At 42.9% G+C, this 19,042-nt stretch overlaps 1 long non-coding RNA gene across 6 annotated transcripts in view; it reads right to left on the bottom strand.

The window, feature by feature from the left end:
* Positions 1-605: 605 nt before the first annotated feature.
* The window catches only part of LOC125747980 (uncharacterized), a 96,378-nt gene continuing 77,941 nt past the window's right edge, over positions 606-19,042 (bottom strand). For 5 of the 6 annotated variants that reach the window (XR_007399413.1, XR_007399416.1, XR_007399411.1 and 2 more), the window contains 2 exons: positions 1,185-1,407; positions 606-1,039 (listed from right to left, as the gene is read on the bottom strand). This is a non-coding gene — a long non-coding RNA (uncharacterized LOC125747980). Of the gene's footprint in view, positions 1,040-1,184; positions 4,874-19,042 lie in introns of all 6 variants that reach the window. The other variant, XR_007399415.1, reaches the window with a different exon arrangement.

Below are 19,042 nucleotides of genomic sequence, written 5' to 3'. Positions count from 1 at the left end.
TCCCACAGCCAAATAAAGAGGTCTGCTCCCCGGCAGAGCTTCCCAATAAGAATAGCGGCCAGTTTAATTAAGTTTCACCTCCCTTGATATGCAGTAATAAGCAGACTTTGAAAGATTACCTGGAAGGATTGTCAGCACTGTACCCCACAGTTATTCTCTTTGATGGTATAAGTTTTCTTTTGTCCCCATAGCCAAGTGTTTCAATACCTGTTGGTAAGATATACAGTTTCCACTATGTTGTACTATGAACAGCTCACTTCCAATCATTTAAATGATTTTTGGTTGGTGTGACTTGTCATATAAATATATGATTGATATTTAATTATAACTGAGTTTAATCTATAAATCACTATATAAAAATATATGTGTGTGTGTGTATATATCCATCCATCCATTTTCCAAACCGCTTATCCTACTGGGTCGCGGGGGGTCCGGAGCCTATCCCGGAAGCAATGGGCATGAGGCAGGGAACAACCCAGGATGGGGGGCCAGCCCATCGCAGGGCACACTCACACACCATTCACTCACACATGCACACCTAATATATAAATATAATATATATATACTGCAATGGGCTGGCCCCCCATCCTGGGTTGTTCCCTGCCTCGTGCCCATTGCTTCCGGGATAGGCTCCGGACCCCCCGCGACCCAGTAGGATAAGCGGTTTGGAAAATGGATGGATGGATGGATATATATATATATATACACAGTTCTTCATCACTTTACATTTTTCGCTTTGTCTCTTTCACTACCATAGTGATTCAATGATAAAGGTATACGGCATGACATAGACCAAGCTGCATCAGAAAACTGTCTTTAGTTGGTCCTCAGGAGCCTGACTGGCTGTGCTCTGTGCTTATATATACACCACTGGAAATTTGCACACGCATGAATCAGCAAAACCAAAACCAGAACCAAAGCTACTGGCATCCTCCTCCAGAATTCTTGAGTCCCCCCCCCCTTCCCCCGGAGCCGGTGGCATGCACAGGTGTGCGGTTTACGCTGCTGGGAGGAGTTGCAGTCGACCTCAGTCTGTGTCCTGCGATGGGGAGGGGGGAGCAGTAAGATTAAAAGGAAACACATAAACTCGGGAGTCATATAGAGAACTTCCTCAAATAAATGTTTTTTTTTTTCCAAGTAAAATAACTGTTCCCTTTTATAACTGCTTATTCTGGTGGTCTTACCCACACGGCTCGACCAATGAAATTCCAGCTGTGTTGTCAGTTTTCTTTCTCCATGCTGTTAATACACTGGTTCCAGGGCTTGGCAATAAATTCTGTCAGCTCTGATAAACAGCTACATCCTTCAACCAGTGTGTCCCGGTGAATGCGGAAGCTGGGGGCCGGCGTTCCCCACTCCGCCGGCGACTCCCACAGAACCGCGCTGCTGCTTCGGTTCAATTACAAACTGCAATGAAACGAAACAGGTGACACGTCCGCCATTAGCATAGGGTTCTGTGGAGTAGGAGAGGTTGCGGCCATCTCTGTGACTTTCTCTCACCGGAAATGGTGCATCTATGGTTTACTAATACTAGAAAATGAACAATACCAGAGAATGGTCATGTGACATCTAAAAGAGAGTCACATGATCACATGCCAGTATCTTATAAGAGGTGGTGACGAGTGCCCCACCTTGTCATAAACACTAAGCGACTTGCTGAGAGGAGCCCATAACAAGGCGGGGGGGGAAAAACTGCACTGTGAGGTGAGTCACAGTCCAGTTACAAGCCGAATCATTTATTTAATCAGTCCCAAATATGCATTAAATGTAACAGGGCTTGTTTTCTCTTGCCCTCAGTAAACATGGCTACGCCCAGATGTCGGATCCAGTCCGCATTAGCAGCTCCAGGGCTGATCTTGTGTGTCGGTTTCCCTTCTCCTCCTCCTCCCTGCTGCTTTTGCTACTCCTGTCCCAAAATACCTGCTCCATCCACGCTTCCCTCTGTCACATGGCTCTGCCTGCAATCCCGCCCAGAAGGAGAACCGCAGGGGCTATTTATGTTACATACAGTCTTGCTATATGTTGCCCTTCAGTAAATCATATTGTAAAACTGCGCAATCGTTTTCCCGGAGACTGGTTTCTTAGTCCTTGATGCGAACGAGGGATCCCATGTGGTGAGATCATGGATATATCACAAGCATTCATCAAATCATCCTCATAATCATCAAACAAAAAAAAAATCATTAAAACATTTTTGCTGTCGCATCAAATGTAAGGAAATACATTCAGAACGGACAAAAAAAGTGCAATAAAGAATATAAATAACAAAGTTTACAACGGTCCCCATGCCTCGATTCTCCTTCTAACTGACTCTCGGTCACCTAACACGTCTCCCCTGTCAACATTAATGAGCTCAGAAATAAAACTACGTCAAGGCTTTCAGTCATCTTACGCAAACAGGTTTAAAAATACCTGTCAAGGAGAAAAAATAAAGAGTGATCCGGATTCCAGAGAGTAACTTCACATATATCCCCTCCCCCCTCCAAATAATGGCTTTAAATAAAAGGGTAAAAAATAGAGTTGGAAAAGGACTTCTAATTCCTGGCAGAAAAGTTGTTAGACAACTGCATGCTAAAGAGTAAAAGTGCCCTTTAATATATTATAGGAGTCCAAGAAACAGAATTGTCAGTCACTTTTTTTTTCTGTTTCTGTTAATGCCTTAGAAGTGATTCATTAACGCAGCTGGCTTCAAATGTAATATGAAGCCTTAATTTATTTCCCTTTAAAATATGCTGTGTTCCCAGAACTCTGCAATTACAAAGAACAAGGAGCTGAAGCCCTGTATGTCTAAATCAAAGAAAGCTGTTCAATGAGTCAGGACAACTTTGGGGCTGTGCGGCCCGTTGCTGTGGAGAACTTGTGCCAAACTTTCCATCATAATGGTCCCACGTACCACTTACGGTATCCATGGCAACTAGTCCTCCCTCTTCTAGAATGTCCCAATACTGGCAGACACTCAGTGGTTGGTCGCCATACTTATTCACCTCCCCTTTCCCACCCCCTGCCCTGCTACCATAGAAACCAAACTTTCCGACGCCATGAAGAGCTAAGGGTAGTGATGGAGTTTCTCACACATGTGAGCGAGTGAAACACTGGCATTCCTCACAAGGATGTGATGTATGTGCCCTAAGCCGTTACAGATGGAAAATCTCATAATGGCCGCCCTTTGACGTATTCGGCTTGGCATCAGGCTGCCGTTGGACCTACCTACCACAGTCCTTGCCTCTTGACTCGGCTTTCCAAAAAACACACCCCTAAATCTGCCGAGATCAGGAAAGGAAGAAAGTCCTCCTGCCTGGGTCTTGGGAGATATATCACAGACAAACAACCGAGAGCTTGCATCAACATCTATTGTTGCTTCCTTCTATGGAATATATTTTAATAATCTAAGCAGTAAGGCTTAGCTAGACAGCCAAAAGGTTTTGAGTAAATGGCAGTCATAACCTCAATAACACTTAATCTGAATTGATCTAGGAACACAACAAATCATCTCAGTGGAATTAGTTCCTATATAAAAACTGTTGAAATTTTCCAAAGATCTATAAAGCCATTGAGATCCCTGGCTCTTAGTCAAATGTCAATCCATATCACTGAATTCGATTCTGCATTTGATTCGATTGTAAATAGGAACCCTTATAAGTAAAATGTCTGTTTGATTTGCCCATAATAATCAAATAAGACATAATTATTTTAATAACTAATAGCTAATGAATTGGTTAACAGCTAATCCATAATAAGCAGTTGTCACATTGTAGATATTGCACATGAGCTCTTGTCACGCTGCATGTGCGGCCAAAAACTAATGAGGTTGTGTAGCTCAGAATGCTGTTATCACATGACCAGGCTGCGACCAGTCAGTGACCTTCAGCCTAACAGCATCCAGTGAACAGCATGAGTGAGTGACACGCGGAAAGGGAATGGAAATGTGTGTGTGTTTCTGGAAGGGGTCAGTATTGAGGCCACTTTTAATTAAATGTATATTTACTGCTCTCGTTTATTCCCCGACTCGACTTAAGCCACATCATGAATAAATAAACTTGCAATAAACCTCCCTCTTCATGGTAATTAATGCACCCCCGGCATGCGCGTCTTCCAGGAAAACCCAGAAATTCTTACAAGAAGCTGTTTAGTCCGTTGAGCAGAATAAACCAACATAGCAAAAAGAAGTGCAGGAATCAGCAAGAAAACACTGTGATAACCAGAAACAACACCTGGAGGAATCGACCATAAAAAAGAGAGAGAGCGAGAGAGAGACAGAGAGAGAAAGAGAGAGAGAGAGAGAGAGTACCGTTTTGTCCATAAATTTCAGCCGGCAAGCGTTATGCATAGCGAAACATGGGGTAAATCAATGGCTTGACATTTTTCAGTCCTTGTGCGTTCTGCCATATACTAAGGGGGGGGGGATTTCTCTGCTGTTCTGTGCAGCGCACAAGTGTAAACACTTGCCAGCCTGGTGGGAAACCATTCAAGGTTAAAGGAGATGAAGACAAAGGTGCCCATTCTGCAAACAGCAAAACACAAAACCACACACAGAGGTGTCCTTCGGCTTTTAGCGCGCGCTAGCCGGGCTACATTAGCATCGTTTCAGCGCAGCCGTTAATCAGACGGACGCGGCGCCGCTTCGATTATCCGCTGACGGAAAAGGTGAGGCCCCCAGACCCGTCTGGTTTTAGCCGCGGAGCCTCACAGCGGTGACCTCTGCCGGCGTAAAAGGCTAGCGGCGAGTGTCGGCGAGGGTCGGCCATTGCAGCGGCGCGCCAACCTTCCGGGCACAATGGAATTCCTGTTCTGACTCTCAGCAAAACACCAGCTCCCCCAGGCGCCTCTGGTCGATGGGCCGTCGATTTGCCACAGCTCAGGGTTCCTATATGACCTAACAATGGAGACGAGGAAAAACATAGCCAAAGATATTAGCCGGTAAGACGGCACTCGCTGACCAGCAGAAGAAGCAGCGGGTATTGAAGGTCACAAATCCAGCATGAAACCGTGCTGAACTACCGTGCAATGAAGGAACAAAAATGTGTCCATTTTCTAGTAAAAATTCCAGCTGTGAGCTCCTTTTGGGAAAAGTCACAAAATAAATGTCTGTAAACAACCGTTGTCTAATCTCGGTTCCTTTACTTCTACAGCAAACTCTCTATACACACTTATTAACATTTATAAATTTAAGCTGGTCGATAAGATATTGTTTGTTACTAAAATGTGCTGGTACTGTAACACTCTGGAATTCATTATAAGTATGCAGTGGAAAGCTGGTTCAAAGAAGAATTAAATAATCCCTTTTCTGTTTTATCCTTTTTTATAAAGCTGTAAAAAAGTTACACTTATATGTTTTTGTCTCTACATATACGGCTATATTGTTCTTATAAAATACCAAGGACAATGTAAAAAAAAAAAGTTTTAATTTGTATTTTTGGTATTTATTCTTTTGAGGCAGAATAACAAGTAGAAATTTTGTAGTGCTGAAAACTTGTGGAACCACACATTTTTTTTTTCTTTTGATCAATGCTAAAGGTCAAGGAGGCCATACAGTGAAATGTCAGGAAAAATATTAAATGGGCCCCAGGCTGGGTCTTCAAATATGATTATTGCGAATATAGCACTGATGATAATCATAATGATGATGACTATTTTTATTTTAATTAACTGCCTCAGGAAGGCATTCAATCATACCACAATACCATTTTATGTTAATTATTTTCGCATCTTTTAACTTGGTGATCATTATGACTCTGGCAGTCATTAGAACAGACACATAGTGTTGTGTAACAACTCCTGTCAGCCAGAAGCTGCTCCCAGTCCAGACTGGTAATTAGTGATGACTTTTTGGGTATGTATAATTCATGAGGAGGAAGTGGCAGGGGTGACGGTGGTCCCGGCCTTGTCCGCAAATTGCCATAAACCTTAGCTTCATTTCATTTTCAGATTCTCAAATGGAACGGCTTTATATGAAAGGTTTTATATCATATATGAAGGATTTACTATACTGAAGACATGTCACTTGGTGCAATTCAACCAGGAGGTCAAAAAGTAAGTGAAACAAGAAGTTTACTATCGTTAAAAGGGATCAGAAGCCAACGGCCCAATAATGGAAAGCAGAAAAGTGAGACAGAACGTTATTTGTTGCTGTCATACTCATAGCTGTACAGTTTTTAGAAACTGTGAGGTCTAATACTGCCTGATTGCTGACATCTACAGATTACTGACTACAGAAAGAACAAAAACCATTAATTACTTTTTTTTTGTACCCCAAACATGAGGATTTTCAGGAATGAGGCAGCCACAAATGAAGTTATTTGAACAGTTGCTCTAGTCCAATCTGGATGAAAATGACTTTCTGCATTTTCTGCATTTGGTGACAAAGAAACAATGTAATAGTGGATATCTGTCTGTACTTGAAAATGCTTATAATGGAATGTTTACAATGCACATTATGAAAAGGAAAAGACATACAGCAGACTGACTGCTGCATTGCGAAGTTCCGTCACCTTCACACAAAGGAATTTTGTCCTTGAGACCCAGATCTTTGTTTTGCAAATAGCTGGCAATTCTTCTTACTGATGTAATGTTGATGTAAACGCTGACACGCCCCCAAGATAATCAACACCGAGCGGGGAGGAATACTTGGAGTCTCGCGCTGGATTGCTGTTTAACAGCCAGCTGGTTAATTCAGACCCAGACTGAATAGCACTCTGTTCGTGGAAAACATCTCATCGTGTTAAGCATTTAGGGGGATTTGGAGTGACCAGCACAAAGGCCTGAGGATTTCAGCGTGCATGAGGCTCTTATTTGGTCTGCATTCTCTTTATCACTGTGAAAACAACAAACGGTTTTAACCGTAGTGACTGATCGATTCAGTTTGCAAGCATAAACTGAAGTCCCTGCTGCGTGCATGACACCAATATACCTGAAGTACCTGAGCTGCGAATGGCATCATTACACGCATAGCTATAGATTAAAAGCCGCTGTGCTTCTGCAGATTCGTTGCAGGTTCCTCCACGCCGGCCTTCATAACAGCCTTTGCGCAAAAAAATGATCTGATACGGGTTGATAGGCAAGGGAAACGGGCCCTCAGGAATGGTTGCGTCCCAGAGGTCGAACTCTGTCCACGAAGGAGGGGAGGTGATGGCGTGACATACTCAAGGCAAAACAGCGTCTAAAGATGACCAATGATTCAGAGGTGAGCAAAATGAGACCGTTCCTCGGTTCATAGACAATTAATTGAAATGTCCGAATAAATGTAAATCAGTAGCGTAGCTTTTAGTGACCTGGTAAGGTTCCGGTAGGCAGCCAGCCAATAAGGGACTGGCCCACAGCATCATAGACAGCTCTTTCCTGTTACCTAGCAACCATTTCTTATTTGTCCTGCTTGGGAACTATATCTCTTTGTGGCATTTATTATACATAACATATCAAAAAAGATTTAAATGTATACCTGCCCTTAAAAGTATCTTTGATATGTAATAATTGTTTTTTTTTCAAACAAATGCTTTATTCAGGTTACTACTAAATAACAAAATTAATTAAGCAAAATTATGCAAAACTTAAATTCATCTACGTTGCATATGTTTTGTAGGATAAATTAATAAGTGATCTTTAAGGCTATAGGTGGAATTTATCTATCAGTCAAGCAAGCTGAAATTTTATAGTCTCAAGAGGAGACTGAAAAACAACATTGATAAGTGTGTGAAAATCAACAAAATAAACTAGATGAGGGAGATTGTGAATGTTAGGCTAATTAATGGGGGCAGTAATGAATCCTTCAATCCATACTTAGAAGATTGGAGCAAAGATGAAAAAGTTTTCAGTGGTTAGGACCCTAAGCATGAAAGGCATTTCAGGCCAAATGCCAACACCTTTGGCTTGGTCAAAGTCATGTGCAAGATCTTAACAGTCCTTCTGAGCCAGCCACGATGTCCCTACGCGCCTAGAACTGCGGGTGGTCAGTAGCAAATATGTCAGGAGGGATGTTTCCATGGCAAAGTTCGTAAGAATGAAACAGATTCACATGTTTTTCAAGTTTAAAGATGTCATGACTGTAACCTCAGCAGGAAAACACTACTATTTTTCAAAAATGAATCAATCCAAAACATTGGTCGTCACCTCTTCTCCAGTACAGGCCTGCGGTGAGCCCAGGGGTCACCCTAGGCAGCAGAGGGACAGAGACAGGGGGTATTCAGGACAGGATGCCAGTCCCATCCAAAGCACATATTATGGGCAGGCACCAATCCATCAAACCACATGTTTTTGGGCTACCGAAGTAAAGCAAAGTACCCAGAGGAATCCCAAACACAGAAGACCAGACTCAAAGCCACATCCTTGAAGTTCTGAGGTGAGGGCTCTAGCCACTGAGCCCCAACGACACACCAGTCCAAAACATAATTGCGTGTGGTAGATTTCTACAAAACTTGTACTCTTTATAAATGTTTCACAGAGAGAATTCAAGGCCAAAGGCTACTCGCCTGCTTCTCTAACCTGAGTCAGTACTGTGGTTTTAAATATTTCACTGGTATCCACTGTAGTCAAGTTAATGCGTATATTTTTTAGATATGGAATGCCTTCAAATGCGAGGGTGCTGCTGGGAGCTAAGCTGGTCATTCGAGGAGTGGCAGCTCCAGTCTTCCTCTTCCTCAGAGTGCCTAGGAGGATCCCAGTGCTGACAGGAAGCGGAAGGTGAGGGGGGAGGGCCATGAAGGAGCAGAGCAGATCTGCGGCCCCCAAATGCTTCTGTGTGTCCATACTGTCTGCCACTGCATGCATCTGCGTGACGATTTATGAGTCCAGGTTCATATCACAGTTGCTCTCGACTAAGCTGGACAGTATCCCCCAGTTGATTTCCTTTCTTCTATATGCTGCCTGCTGAATACAAAACCGTTCCATCCCATAATGCGAGCAACCACTGGGAAGGTAAAAAACAAGCATCCTTACTAATAAGTAAGTATAACTGTATTCAGAGACGTAGCTACAGGACAGTATGACAGGCAATGGCCTGGGGCCCTACTTTGCAATGACTAATCTGCTTTATTTGAGTATTGTGTTTTTCACACGAGTAAAAATAAAGGATCTATGTTTATAGAATTTTCTGTTTTGATATCATGGGGATTTCTTTCCTAGGGCCCCCAGAGTCTCTAGAACCTCGTCTGAGTAAACATAGCAGGTGTCTATGAAACAGAGGAAGGGTATGGACTTAATATACTTTATGGGGGTGGTCTGTGGCTCAGTGGATGTCGCTGCTTTGCCTGTGAATGGATGGTTATGGGTTTTAATCCCAGGGTCAGTAGAGGGATTTAACCGTTGAGTCATTGATCAAGGCCCTGTGCTCCCATGACTGTCTGCCCCTGCTCTCCTCTCACTTTGATAAGTAAATTTAAACTTTCATATTAAAATGTGTGACTGGCAACGTTCGTATAAAATGTTTACATGCCATAGAGTGTCAGCGAACCTTAAAACAAGTCACACTAGACATGACTTTGAGTGTGGGGTCATAAATCGCATATCACAGGCCGACACATTAGGAGGCGGGCCTTGTCCAAAACGCCATCATTTCCACTAACTGGAAAATTAGCACATTCTGCTTCAAAACTTGCCATCCCCGGATGAATAATTTATCATGACCTTTTAAAATATTTAAAATTATTGCAGCCGGTTTTGCAAGTGCAGCCAGTGTTTGGAAGCAAGGTGGAAAAAGAGAATGCAAGACAACAAAGTATTACCAAAAAAAAAGTAAAATAAAATTATGGTCAGGGAAGCACAGTAAAGAACAGGTAGATTTATGGGGATTCAGAAGGTGACTAATGCTTGCTGCACTGCCATGGAATGAAGTTCTCAGAGACTGAGGACAGTGTTCACGCATGTAAGACTTTCACCCCATGCAAAAGCATACAGAAGAAAATAACCTTTAGTTCCCTGTTTTACTAGCTCAGGATTATTCCTGCTACAAGCAAGGCTACCAGACCCCGGTGACTAAACTCTGCCCTTTTAAGTTCTCTGGAAAATCCTTTACGCATCTGAGTGTCATAATCTGACCCCCAACCCCCCTCTCCCCCACGCCTCCATTCTCCCTTCTGCATTAAATTCAGACATCCTTGAACAGCTCTGTGTGACTGGGCCGCTCAACAGAAGGGCCAGGGTTTGAGTTTTATTAAGAGTGACCTTCAATATGCTGCTGTTTCGTACAATATGTCACTTGAAACACCGGTCGCCACAGGCCCTCGGCACGACACAGCTCACCCGCTCCCCCCCCCCCCCCCCCCCCCACCTCTCGTGCTCAGCATATCTGCCAGTTTCAGCAGCTAGACATCTTTGAGGAGGGGATTCGGGTACAGAAAACCCCAAGGCGATCACACCAGGAGGTACTGGGTTTTAAACTCTACCGTTAATATACATTGTGAAACTTAAACATTAATGTATCACATGCCAAGGAGAAAAAAAAAATTAAAATGGCCACCTTGCTCAGTGAGACATCACCCGCTGAGTACACGTATTCCATGGCCGCGTTCCCAGTCATTTCCTTCTTCGCAAAACTACTCCCTATTAACCCGCACCATTTCCCTGGGCAATGATTGATAGGAGGGTTAAGGTATTTTCTGACTCAGTAACCCGGCTGACTATAATTCCATTTCGGGGACTGGGAACCCCCCGGCTTCTGTCGGTGCGGACTGCATCCGCCTGACTGGGCGTTAGAGGAAAAACAAGCCATCTTTGGCATTCCGTCATGCCTGATGTGCGAAAAACGTGACTCATCATCTCAAAGACGACGTAGTTTATATTAATTTTCAAAGGCTACATCTTTGTATCGAATGTTATCCTAATTATTGCTGGCTTGCATGTTACAGAATGTTGTCCTGAGGTATTACACACTGTATGCTTTCGTTCCGTAATAGCTAATTGAATTTTTGTGAGATTTCAGTTGCCATTTTTTTCCACACAAGTTATACCTTAGGCGTCTCTCTCTTGGCTTCCTCCTTGCTGTCCTAGTGCCCATGCCGCTCTTGGCAGACGTGGAGGAAACATTGTAGAGACAGCGAGTGGAAGGCGATGTTGCCTTTTAAAGCTCCTTCAAATCCGACTGCGATTTTACTTTTCATTGCCTGCGCTGCCAGCCCATAAATCCACTTTGTATCTCGGGAGAACAGCGAGTGACGCTTCTGGGTTCTTCTTCACAGAAGGAATCCTCCCATCTATCCAATAACACTCTCCTATGAATTTCACGCACGCCGTCAGTTGCTGAGGCAATGTAAGGTTAAGCAGAAGCATTGTCCATGCATTGACCGTTCAACATCAGAAAAACATTTTTTCTGTGCTTCACGCATACGTTTATCGGCCAATCGAAGGCGTTCGTCTACGTGCGTCTTATGACTACCGAGAGAAAAGTGCCGAATGAGCTCAACGGAGACGTTATTAGGGGCCACATATCAAACACATCTGGGGTCCCATCGAGGGGCCAACATAGCTGATCCATCTACGTCAGGGTCCTCATGCAGTACTTCCGGCTTCAGATATGGCCGTGCCGTTGGCAACATCAGTGTCGCCACACACAGCAGGACCGGAGAGATGAAAACGCAGCAGACGGAAAGCAAATAGGCTGGGATGAGGAGGACAAGGCAGACAATGCTGCAGATGGATGCCATGATAGAGAGGCACGCATAGCCAGACTGACAGACTCATTTATATGGCGTACAATCAGCCTGCACCATCGAGACATGCTTCTCCAGCTCCTCCATGGCCTTTTCTTTCCCCGTTTTGCGGGAGATTAATGAGGATTAATTATGCAAATGAAGCGTCCAGGATTTTCCAAGCCAAAAAAAAAAAAAACACTTCATTTTTCATACAACAATGAGAGCATCGGCTATTAGAGCGAGGAAGTGATTTGCGATGGAGTCGGCACTTACACAGGTTTCGATATTTCCCTGTAATTTTGGCATTGTCCTGCCTAGACATGAACATGCTGATATCCCCCATTCATATATTTCAGTCAATTTTAGCTGCCAGTCTCTTACATTTTTGGGTGCTTTCTATCACAGAGAATGTACCTGTATATATTAAGCATGCAACCACATGTATGTATTGACTCTCACTTTAATGCAATTCTTCAGTACTTCAAAACTCAAAATCAAGTTCTTTCCAGAAAAAAAGAACAATCTTTAATGTATTTTATTTAAGTTAATTCAAGCATTTTGCCTGACAATATTCAGTTTTTAGTAGCTCAGTTTAACCTTTTTTTCTCAGCAACGTATAATTTTGGTGTATTTGCACAGAGTAATGGAGTAATTCACACTAAGCACCTGATGAAATTGTACGACGGCCCCTCTTGGGACTCAACCTGGCAATTTTTATGTTGCTAAGGTTTTCTTCACTACCTGCTGCATAAGCACAACTGACCATTGTTCCTTTGTTAATTAAAAGTTATTTTTCTTCTTGCATAAGTCATTGCAAAGTATCAGTTTTATTAGCAGGATAACTAGTTAATAATTGTTGCTAATTACTGTAGCTAAGCAGCTGTTTATCATTTTAAGCAGCTGAATTTATACATACATTTTAATGTTGAAAAGCTGAAACCCATAAAAGGTAATTGTGGTATAATTCTCAAATAATACTGTGTTACATTTTATGTTGTATTGTCCGATGGTTTTTCTGTGTCATTTCTGAATTCCGAAAGTTCACGTTTTTGGTTATCAAACCACGCTGATTAACCCTGCGGCTATTCATAACTGACTGGCTATCATCAGCCCAGGCAGTAAATAAAGCGTTTATCCACGGACTCCAGGCAATAACGGCAACAGCATTATTGGCCTCCAAAGAACCAGGATACAAGTCCTTCCAGATACCTGACATGGGGAATGTTAAAGAACACGGGGAACACGAAACTCCTGCTTCTGGTGCCGTGGCGATGAGCGCTGCAAGCCGGAGGGACTGAGTAAAAGTTGGGCCATTTGCACACCATCGCGTTGAGGTTAAATAAGGTAAATATTTAAATGCCTGGTTGCTCGTTAGATGGAAAGGAACTGATGCTGCTTCTGGTAAATTAAGACAATGATCTGCAAAAAGTCTGCAGTATTCATGCATTTTACCACCACAGCCTTTAAGCTTTTTATTGCATTTTTAAGACCTACAAAGACAATTACATACTATGATTACATCAAAAACTGGCCTGGCGCCCCATCCTGGCTCATTTCCTGCCTTGTGCCTGTTGTTTCAGGAATAGCCCCAGGAAAAGTCCCCACGACCCTACAAAGGACATACACTCCATAGTGGGTAGAGTGGATGGATGGATGGATGGATTTCATCAAAAACAAAATAAACCTTTGCTAACTATATATTTGCTTGTTCAGTCCTTTAGCACTGAAAGCCTCCCATTGTCAGCGGATGCTTACAAAGTCAAATCTTTAATATATTGATCTGATATGAATAATAATTAATAAAAAAAACACTTTCGTATAGAATTACGTGGGAAGACAGAAATATGACTGCCTTTTCAAGGACTGTTAAATGCAATCTTTGAAGCAACATCCCTCAGTGAAATTCCTTTTTTCTTTTCACAGTACCTTTACATACAATACCGCACAGAAGTCTTTTGCAGTGAAAGAAATGTTTAAAGCTATTTATCTGGGTAGTAAATGTATATTTGCGCAGAAAAAACACACAATTTAACATTATAACATATGCAGATTAAGAATAACACAATACATGCTTACAAGAATTTCTTATGTTCTCCAAAAAGTCACAGATATCTCTTTGTCTGGCCAGAAGAACAGAGCTCAAGTAGCCCAAACCTCTAAAATGCGTGTTTATTAAATTTACCCAACAGCAAAATTAAATAATTAATTAAATTAGTTAACTTGACAAGGTTTTGATTAGCCAAACAAGGTGTATTGGACGGTTGCTGGAAATACTGGGGTAAATTTAGGATAGATAAGTTTTGAAAGAGATAAGTTGACATACTTTGACAGTTTTACACGAACATAGAGATCATTTAAACATCATTTTCTTTGTCTTTTGCACAGTCCTGTCTACACACGCACTCATACAACCAAGACAGGGAGCAAGTTAGTGAGATGCAACGTTCTCAGACCAAAAAGCCACACAGTCCGCCAAGTCAAGAATGACAAAAGGCCTCAATGGAACATTCCAGGCCTGAGAGAGTGATGGGAAAATTACTGCCGTGCCGCAGCTTCCAGCTGAGCAAAGTTCCACTGCCCCCCCCCCCCCCCTTCAACTGCTGATTGAAGGTTTTCAGGGTTTTCAGCACTCTGCTACACAGTGCCTGGTTTTCATCTGGTCAGGCCCAATCATAAGGTCTTTGCACACATGATTAAGATTCTCTGCATTTTCTACAGGTTATGGCAACCCTCCGCACTGCCCCCCCCCCCACCCTAACGTCCCCATCCACGGATCCTGGGAAACCCACAGCAGCTTCAAGCTGCAATGACGGTGCATAACTTACTCAGAATGCAGTAGCCCTGCTAATTTGTATTTCACTCCTCACCTATGTCGAGTGTTTGTTAGCGGTGCCCTTTATTTTCCAAGGTCCTTACACAGAAACACACACACACACACACACACACAACATGCATAGTTCATATACTCCTATCATTGTGGGGACTCTCTATTCACTTCTATAGGCATAACCCTAATCCTAGCAAAGACAGACACACACACAGACACAGGTTTGTAATTAAATTTCCATTCATTTCTATGACGAAAACCCTAATCCCAACATTATGACCCTAACCCCTACCCAGCCCTAACCTTAACCATAAGTAACCAAACTAAATATGAGACTTTTGGCATTTTTAGTTTTTTGATTGCTTTCACAGATCTTTGTGGGGACCTGAAAAATAGTCCCCACTATGTAAGATACGTTACGATGTGACTGACCAGTACCTGATCCTTCCTCGTCGTGTGATTGTGCCCTCAGTTCTAGAATATACATCTCACTGCTGGAGACAGCACACTTAATGATGCTTGGCTTGTGAATTTGTTTTATTTTTTTTGCTTGTCCCCAAACAGACTTGTACAAGGAATTGTGCTTCCATGAACCGTGTTGACGGCATTTAAAAAAGGAGAAGCTTACCGCTAGTTCTGTTCTGTACCTTCTGTTCCAACCATTTACATTGTTCTAGCAGATGTGTGGACGTAAAACGATCAATAATGACACGCAATCTTCGAGAAAACTAGCGAAATTTTCAGGGGAAAAATACATTGACTTCTGCCACACAGGAAGTAAGGTTCAAGCAAACAAAGGACATCAAGAAAATCCACAAAACAGTATATGGGCATGAGAATTTTAACCCAACCTAAAATAAGAACAAAAATGCTCAAATGAAGCCTAACACTGAAAAAAAAAAACCTAAAAATCTTATGAATCCAGCAATAGCGTCAGTTTCCATAATGCTGGTGATCTGCCACCATGGTGATGTGAAATATCATCTTGAACCAGGCCAGGACTGTTTAACCTCCAGCTGATTTAGACGTACATAATCATACTAGCAACATAAATGTTACCGATGGAAGGAAGGAGGCTCCGAAAGCGGAGGTGAGCATGGCTGCCACCAGCTGTCATTTACTGCCGAGCGTAACCCAGTCACACACCAATAAAACCTCCGAGGAGAGCTGCGGGTTTCAAAGGCTCGTTTTCCCCATCAGTGCTAACGGCAGTTAAATGCAGAGAATATAAGCAACATAAATAATTCTTCTCATTAGAACATTCCAAGATTGACTTCCAGACTTACAGAGTGACCTGTGCCTTGGAATTCCGATTCGGCAAACAATTCCTGCATTATTCATCACGTCGCACAGTTCCTAAAATAAGTACAACATACTTTAAGCAAAATCATGCATTTGGAACGAAAGTGATGTTGTCATCATTTGTTTCTAAAGTCTAATGTTTATCCTAGTATAAAATATAACAAAAGCTGCTGGAAGTTGTTCATCTACAGTATCTGTTTATTTTGCGTGGTATTTTCTTCAGAAGGGTGATGCTGTTACCCCAAGGCTGCAGGATGCTGATTCCCATACCTGACGCCCCAAAATCCATTTGTGCACTTGAGTTATATGTTTCGGATTTCTGTGTATATGTGGGAATTCTCCACACACTCCAGTTTCCTCCTGCAGTTCAGCTGCATGCAGCTCAGATCAGCTGGTGTCTCCTGACCCCCTTAGAATGTAACTGTGACTTAATATGTGTGAGAAAGCCATGTGACTGACTGCCGCCCCGCATGCGCCCTGCGATTACAGGGATAGGATCTGCATCACCGTGACCCCAAACTGGGCAAACAGTGAATCGGAGGGATAGGTTGGTGTATGTCAGCAATGTCAGCACCATACCAATAATTTGACAGTCGAAGTGCAGTTTGTTCGCCATTCCTGCTGGTGCTGCTAATTGAACATGTTCTTGTCTTATGCATCATGTATGCATGTACATATGTGTTTATGTATATACATAATCTGTATGGCTACGCTGCGTGCATATGCAGAAGTGTATATATTGTTTATTTGTACTAAATATTTTATTGTTTCTGCGATGGGTTGTTCCCTGCCTCGTGCCCATAGCTTCTGGGATAGACTCCAGACCCCCCGCGACCCAGAAGGATAAGCGGCTGGCAAATGGATAGATGGGTGGATTTTATTGTTTATTGTTTGTATGTTGGATTGTTTGTATCAGAGGTGTGAATGATGAGCAGATGATTTTTCTAGTTTTATATATATATATATATATATAGAATGGTGTGTGAGTGTGCTCTGTGATGGGCTGACTCCCCATCCTGGGTTGTTCCCTGCCTCGTGCCCATTGCTTCCAGGATAGGCTCCGGACCCCCCGCGACCCAGTAGGATAAGCGGTTTGGAAAATGGATGGATGGATCAGAAGTGTACTGGAAACGCAGTTTTTCAGGGGTTACATTTACGTCGGAAGATACGACGAACCAGCAAAGCACCTTTTGTTTGGCGAATGGCTGAAATTTGTGGATGTCGGGATCTGCTCAGGCTTAGTGAAGGAGCAAAGTGCATCAAATTATACGTTAATCACAAACGAGGGAAAGATGGAATGGATTAACGATAAAAAATTTCCCAAGACAGCGACTGCACAACTTCTCACAGCTGCCATACAGGGCGATTATTGTGTATATGCAAAAACAATCTCACATAAATAGTCTTCTGAGTAATCCAAAACATCTATAATATTCAGTTTATGCCTCTACCCACACCAGACCACCTGGTACTGTATTGTGAGTCTCCGTTTGCTAATATTTTTCTGCTGTCATCATGGGAGTTAGAAGTGAGATGTGCACCAGACAGGTAAAGAGGTGAAAATCTGGCATTTGTAGAGCAGTATGCCACGGAAACAGGATTTACTTACTCTTGGGGGAAAAAAATGGTCATGATCAATGCCAATGGCAGCATTCCCAAGTGGGAAAAGGAGGAAGGAAAAAATACAGATCTACAAGCGGAACTAATATCCCTGAGTGCTCGTGGTGCTTGGAAACCACGCGTATTTCATTTCAGAAGCATTGGCCGCGCCGCTCCAGCATGCGTCCCCGCCTCCATTTCGCAGCAGGCTGAGCAGCGGCGCCTACTGTGTGCCCGAGATTGATGGCGCCTTCGCTGCGTAGCGCCACGGTAACCGCCTCTAGGCCTGACGACATGGAGCATGGAGCCGGTCCCCTATGCCAGACTACAGACAAACACCCCTAACCCCCCTGCACCATAATTGTAAGTAATGTCCCTGCATGGCCCAGCAAGTCCTACCCCCCCTCCTCCACCCCGCCCACCCCCATAGGGGGGATTTCTGAAAGACTCCCCGGGGCTCCCAAAAAATCTATTATGGGCAGAAGCGATGGAAGGAGGTAAGGAACGAAAGCATGGAAGTATGGTCAGTCTTTTTTGAGGGGGAAAAAGCCAAAGTGAGTGAAAGCAATGGACAGAATATCACGGTGCATATTGGGATAATCCCTTTAATGGAATTAGCCCCCTGAACATTTGCTGACCTGTAGCTGTTTGCAACAGGTCGTCGGGAAGGAGAATTCTGCCGATGCAATTGAGCACAATGGCTGACTGCGCCCAGTAGGAGAGGAGGAGATTAGGAATTGAGAATGGCAGTGTATTCCTTTCAAACATTCACATCCTTCCTGCGGAGAGCGCAATTAAGTTTAACAATAACTTTTTAAGTTTTACTTAAGTATTTGTGTAGCGGTCCTGTTGACATCAGACTTTGAATATCTATTCGGTGCTGCTCGGCAGCCTACAAAAGTTTATTCAGCTCAAACTAGTTTCTTTCTGTTAGCAATGTTACTTTCTGATGATTACTTCCCCTAGTTAAGAATTAGACATTGAGAAGATTAATTTGTATCAGTTAAATGGATTTTACTGTTAATATACCTTAATGTGCCGAATTTAGATTTTCAGAAACCAGCACGGTTCTTCCACAATACTACAAAACATTCTTAAAGACAATGTTTATGTTCTTTTCTGACTAATACCCTCAATTTCCTGAGGATTAATGGTCTGATTTTTGGGTAGGCCTCATTATTTCCTCAGCATTTCTTTAATGGCAGAGCTTTTCACTCATCTCACCGTCGGCGGCGTCAGGGAAAAACTCCACAGAGGAGGACACCCTGCACACCTGTAGTAATCATGCATCATCGAGCCCCTTGGTCTGTCATTACTCATTTACACTTACACTTTTGAGGGGCGACTTCTCAGACATCATTTTCTTCAAATCCCCAGTGTTCAGGGTTTGCAGTTTCTTACTCCTCAAACAGACCAATTGTTATAAACACATTTGCAGCCTTTTGTTGTTATATTGAGTTATACCACCCAGAGGCTTACAAAACCCAGCCTTGTGAAGTTGGGTATTTCTGCTCCTGTTTTCCATTTCACGTCTACGTTGACGTCCAGTCAGGGCCAATTCCGGGATCCTCTGTCCATTTTTTTTCTCATTAATGACGACGACTCTCCCCCTTATTCCCAGCCAGACATCACCTTCGGGACTGTCCGTTCTGACATTTTATCATCTTCAGGAAAGAGTGAATTGCCTTCTGCATCA

The sequence above is a fragment of the Brienomyrus brachyistius genome, chromosome 8 (genome assembly GCF_023856365.1).
Source record: "Brienomyrus brachyistius isolate T26 chromosome 8, BBRACH_0.4, whole genome shotgun sequence".
In the NCBI taxonomy this organism is placed as follows: domain Eukaryota; kingdom Metazoa; phylum Chordata; class Actinopteri; order Osteoglossiformes; family Mormyridae; genus Brienomyrus; species Brienomyrus brachyistius.
The sequence above is the reverse complement of the archived record's forward strand: the minus strand, read 5'-3'. Positions and strand labels throughout refer to the sequence as shown.